Genomic DNA, 6,586 nt, shown 5'->3' on the forward strand with positions numbered 1-6,586 from the left:
GGAAAAAGAGACCACAACTAGCGTTGGACTAGTGTGGTGACTTCATGCATTTATTATAATCAAATAAATCATATAAAACATGATAAAAACAAATAAACACATAAATCACATATAGCACATAGCACATAAGCATGATATCTAGATACAAAGGCCCTAAGAAAGCGAGTAAACACGTAAACACGCAAGTGTGCAAAACGCACAAAGCAAATAAAGCAAATAAAGACCTAACTATTACATTTGGGGGCCCTAACTATAATCTAAAGGGGGAAGGAATGAAATGAAATAAAATAATAACCTAACTATTACAATTTGACATTTAATCGCCTTTCAAATAATCAAAAATTAAATTAAAATAAATATACAAAATTAAAACAAATAAATAAATCGATGAAATAAAAAACATTCAAAAAACATGCAATTACATACATAAAGTCACATAGAGGTACATAGGGTCAAGTAAAATCAAAATAAAGGAGTAGAGTGTACCTCCCTTGAATTGGTGACCTAATGAAATGACATTTCTCTTATTTACCCTCCAACACAAAGAAAATTATTAAGGTACCACTTTAATTAACAAATAATCATAAGAGATGGAAATAAACATGAAATTGAATCAATTAAAGTACTTAAATAAAAGTAAACAACCTATATTCAAGCAAATTAAAACAAGTGGGGACTTAATTGGAAGAATTAAAGAAGTTTGAGGAGTCAAATTATTATTATTGCAAATATTAAAGGTCTCAATTAAAATAAAATAAAATAAAATTAATGGCTTAAGATGAAACCTATCAAAACCAAATGCTAAAATTCACAAAAATAAATCAAAACCCTCTCACCAAACCCCAAACAAAAATATTACTCAAATCTAAACCATTTGTACAAAAATCCAAATAAAAAACTATAAATCTATCAAAAAATTATTAAACCTCTGAATTTCATCCTAAAATTCACCAATAACCTGTCCAAAAATCACATTAAGACATACCAAAGAAAAATAACATTTTAAAGGGACAAAATCGATTAAATTTCCAATTTTTGGTCCAAAATAGCATTATAGGGAACTTGAGGGGCTGAAATGCAATTTTGGAAAATCTTTCATGCATAGGCTTCGAAGAAGCTCTTCTCCTTCGCTGGTTTCTGCTGCAAAATTGCAGCTCATCCCTACGCCAGTATTTTCATACAAAAATTCGAACCAAACCCATTATTTCATCTACCAAAACCCACATAAATCTCAACTCATCATTGTTAACAGAAATCAAACATGATTGCCCCTTTCACGAAGATTTAACAATGCATCTGTACATGAAAACGCAGCAAAGAAAGGAGTGAAACTTGCGGTAAACGTAGACATGCCATCCCAGTCAAACAGCAAGCAAACCAAGAACTACAAGCAAACTAAAACCCCAGCAACCAAAGAGAGGAAAAGGATCTGTCGACACTACTGCGACAAGCCAAGACTATGCAACTCATGTTGAAGAGCAACAAAAAAATGGACATCAGCTCATGAATCGCAACATCAACTCCATAATTCCTACATCAGTCTACTTCGACACAAACTCATCAAGTAAATATGGAAACTTCATCATAAAACTGAAAAGGCTGACTTCCAACAATCAAAATCATGCAATGGACATCAACAAAGGAGTCTCAACAGTCATCAGCTACCAAACATTGACACAACAAAACCACTCAAGATTCTTAGCATATGAACTTGGATTCTCGCAAAAAATGGTGTTAAAGCAATAAAAGAAGAAGTTAAGGTTACCTTGGAACCTTTGTAGAGTAGAACGAACGGGAGAAGCACCCAAAAAACCATGCTGGTCTGGAAACGAACCCAGGAAACTCTTGTTGCAGAAATTTCAGCCTTGGCGAGCAGGCTAATTTGGGCCGCGATTTGAACGTCTTCCTGATGTTATTTCGAAATGGTTGCTGAATGAAAGTTCTTACCCTCACTTCTTAGATATTCCAAATTCCTAAATTACCCAAAAAAGGCCGATTCAGTTGAGAAATTCGCATCTAAATATGACGGGAAACCAGCCTGAACCCAGAAATTTTTCCAGCAGAAAATTTTCTTCCCTCGCTGATTTCCTTCCCATTTTTCTTTCTTTTGCCTTTCGTTTTCCTTTCTAATCTTCCTCAGGTTCTCTCCCTTTTCCCTTTCTTCCTCTCTTTCTCTCTTCCTTCCTCCCTTTCTCCCTTCTCTTCTCCTTTTTCCTTGCTTCCCCGAAACCCTCTTTTTTCCTTCCCGTAGCTTCTTTTTCTCCCTCTTCTGATCTCCTCTCTTGCTCTCCGCTCCTTTCCTGTTTGCCCCCGAAGCTCCTCTCCCTCTCTTTCTAGTTTTTTCTTTGTTTGATCTCCTCAGATCCTCTCTTGTTTTCTTTTCAGTTTTCTTTCCTTGTTTTCCTGCCCCCCGAAGCTCTCCTTTTTTGGTTCCAGATTTTCTTCCTCCTCTCCAGCTCCCTTCCCTTCCCCTCTTTCCTTTCTTTTGCCCGAAGCTTTTTCCTTGTCCCCTTTTTTTCAGCTCCAAAACCCTCTTTTTTTCCTCCTTTTTCTATCTTTCTTTCTTTCTTTCTTTCTTTCTTTCTTTCTTTCCTCCTCCCTCGCGCAGCTCTTCCTTCTTGCCCCCAAACCCTCTTTTCTGGTTTTTCCTTTTCCTCTAGTTCCTTCTTTTTTTTCTCTTCCCCCGCGCAGCTCTTCCTACCTTTCTTTCTTGGTTTCTTTCCCTTTTCCTTTTTCACTTTTTTTTCTCTCCCAATCTCCCCTTTTTAGCCGAGAAAACCCCCTTTTTCTTTATCTTTTTTTTTCTTTCTACCCGTAGCTTCCCTTTTGTTCCTTTGGTTTTTTTTCCTAATTTCCAGAATTTTCCTATTCTAACAAATGCCCTAGCCACCTAATCTAGCAAGTGTTGTGGGGTCAAAAGAAAAATAGAGACACTTGTCTATTGCCTATCTCATACACTTAGTTTGTGTGGCCTCCACCTATCTATTATGCATTAAAAAAATTGAAAAGATAAAAAAGATTGGAATTTTTATAAGAAATTTCTTTTTTCCAAATTTAATGCAAAAATATCTTAAAAAGAAAAATGATGAACCTAATTTACTAAAATAAATTTTAAAAAATAAACACTAACTATCATTTTGCAAACTTAATCAACTAAAATAAAATAAGAACAAGAATAAATAATAAAAAATAAAGCTAAAACTGAATTAAATAAATATTGAAATTGTGAGGACTTGCAAATTCCTTATATATTTCTTGAAAATTTCCTTTTATTTGAAAATTATTTGAAAAATACTATTCTATACCATCTTACTACTCAATCACCCTAGAAAAAGTGCCAATGATCATAGGAAATTAGGGTTTTCCTTTCCGATTTCAATTCGAAGTGAAATAGGGTTTTTTGTGTACCCGTAGTGTAATTATCCGGTATGGAGTAAGGATCAAATTTGGTGCTTAAGAGTGACTTTTAGGTGAGAAATAATATGTGATTAGAAGCTATGATATAAAGTTAGTGAATAGGAAGTAAAAACCCTAGTACGTGTAATTTAAGGAAAACGGTTAGAACTGACGTGTACCGTTCGTTACCGAGTGAGTGCACCGATTAAACCCTACTTTATTTCTTTAATCTCCTCATTTTATTTTGACTAATTAACCCTCAAAATATCTTATACATGAGTCACTATGGTGGGCCAAAGGAAGAAGGAAGAAAACTCTAGAAAGGACACATGTCAAGCCCTTATTGGAAGGAGCTTTGACTAATTTGTATCAACCATCATAAAACAAGAATTTAACCAAATCTTCTCCATTTCTTTACCACCTTGGCTGAAAATAGAGAGAGAAAAAGGGGAGAGAAACTTCATCTTCATCAACTAAATTTCTTGCCTAATCTTAAACTCCAACCATAAATCTTGTGAATCACTTCACCAAAACTACTCTTTAGGGAAGATTAGAGCTTTGTATGACAAGATTTTGAAGGAAAGATTGTGGTCTTCTCCTACAAGCATCCTAGCAAGGTATCATGGCTTTTCACCCTTTTCTTTTCCCAATTTTGGTTAAATACGGCTAGAAGCTTTTAATTTTGAGTTACAACGGTTAATTAGTGAGTTTTGTTGGAGTTGGGGGGATGATTAGCTAGGGTTTCATTTTCAGCTTTGATTATGATCATATATCCTTTAATTGATGTTATGAAGTTGCTAGTTGGAGGTTTTGATGATTTAAACCTAACAAACATGAAATTCTAGCAACAAAGTTCTAATTCCAGGTTTAAATTCTCACAAAACACCATTCTGCCCGTTTTTGTTTCATCATGATAGAGGCCGAATTAGACTTTTCATAAAACATAAAAGTTGTATAGAATGATGATTTATAGGTGCCTGAAAAATTTTAGCTCAATCGGAGTAACGTAGCCTGTTAAAAGACCGAAATACCCCTGCTGCCCTGTTTCTGTCCGAAAATGAAAATCAGCCTCTGTAAGTGGTTAGTTTGACCAGGAATATTACCGAATTGGTTGATGATGTCTTCTTAATAATTATAGCCTTATATCTTAGCTTTCAAATGGCTTTGGAATTACCTGAATTGGAGTTGTGTGTGCTGAGATATGAGTGAATAAAGCAGGACTGCTAGTTGATTTCTGCAGTGAATTTCGAACTGGAAAATCTGGAGTTGTTTTGGTAAATTTGACCTAGTTAGGGTGAGAACTGGACTGAGTGATCTTCATGAAAGTTGTAGGGCTTTGTCTTAGCTTTTCAACGCCTCCAACAACGCCTTAAACGGACTTTTTAGCCTGCGATATGGCCATTTAAACGTAGTACGGTTAATTAGCAGATTAGTTGGAACTTGGTTCTGGGAATTGGGAATTTGACTAGGTTACACTGGAATTTGGACTAAGTGGTCTTCATCAAAATTGTAGCCCTCTGTCTAAGCTTCGAAACAGTATAAATTACATCCCAATCTGATAAGCGTACCTTCAGATGTGTCCGTTACGCAAAACCCGTCAAATCTGTCTTTTACTAAAGCTCATTTCCGCACATGTTGTTAACTTGATTTTGTACTCATATGACTTTGAGCCTATTGAATGGCTATTGTGATGAATTTATATTGTGTATAACTTTGGGATTGGCTGAGGAAAATAATGAAGCCATAAATGGCTGGAAAATTAGGTAAACACAAAGGGCGTGCTGCCCAAATTTATGCCCGAGAACTAGAGAACTATACTTGCAACTTGAGTAAGGGTTAAGAGTGAATATCACTTGAACCATCTAGGATGTTTGCACCTTCTTTTACCGAGGTATATAAGTAAGGACTTGGCCGAACTTATACCCTTGAGAAATAAAATAATGACTGCTCGGAGTACGTTTTCTTTGTCACTTCGACTTAAATGGAGATTTCAAAGTTTTACGAGCAAGCATAAGTTTTACAAATATTTTACTCATAGCCTTTGGTTTAAATGTACTCTTTTCACTTCCAAAACTATACTTATATTTTGTACTAGTAGTTATTCGGATTTTCTTGGGTTCCCTTAAACTTTAGAGGGGTTTAACTGTAATATTTTCTCATGGCTATTATTAGGGTTTCTTGGCGATTGAGAGTGTTATCCGGGAGGATACCTTGGACATTATTTTGCTTAAATAGGTGAGTGTTCCTTGTTTGTTATATTTTCTTGACTTATTGGCTTGTTATTATTGATTGATAATGTGTTAAGTGCTTTCAATGATTGTTAAAACAAGTTTTCTAGGCGAGTGTGTACTTTATCGCACTCGACCTAAATAAATGTGAAATTTTCAATGATTAAATGATTAAATGCTAGTTGCGTATGAATGTAAGCCGTTTGGCTGAACTGGGCCCTGCCCTTCGTTACCGATCGACTCGAGCCAGAAGCGGACTCGGTCGGGCGATATGGTGACCCTGGGTGTGAACGTTGGTATACTCGAGTATTACCTTGTAGGTTGGTGGAGCCTGGCCAACATCCAGGAGGGGGTGAATGAAATGAAACGAACGAACGAATGAGGGTTTTACTTACAAAAATGCATTTTCAAACAATTGGAGGAATAAGGGGAAATGTCAGGAGAACGAATGAACGAACGAAAGCATGGCTCCCTGTGAGCCCGTATCTTTTTAATGAATGTGTTATTATCGCTTTCCATTGTAAATGTTTCTTGAATTATTGATACTCTATGTTTAATGTATTGGATTGATTGTTTGGTTATGTGTTCGGAACCTCACTGAACTTTTAGCTCATCCCTTTAGTTTTGTTTTCCTTAACAGGGAAGGCGAGCCAGGACGGGAGTTTTGGATCGACTAGCCTAGACTAGTTTCTTGGTTTTCTTTTGTAATGGTTCTCACCCTAGTGCTTGGCACGGGTTGGATGTATGAAAAATTGATAACCTTTGTATATTCGATGTTTGTACTCTAATGTACATAAGTTTTGCGTTAAGCATTGGATTGTCGTTATATTTATTCCTATGTTTTATTTCGATTTTAATTGAGGACTGAAGTGAACGACTGAGTCCCGGCGAGAGTTAGGCAGGCGGTCCGCCGAACCCTTTAGTTCGCCTTAGGGGGAGGTGGGGCTGTCACAGAAATTTTT

Source organism: Coffea eugenioides, chromosome 8, assembly GCF_003713205.1.
Source record: "Coffea eugenioides isolate CCC68of chromosome 8, Ceug_1.0, whole genome shotgun sequence".
NCBI lineage: Eukaryota > Viridiplantae > Streptophyta > Magnoliopsida > Gentianales > Rubiaceae > Coffea > Coffea eugenioides.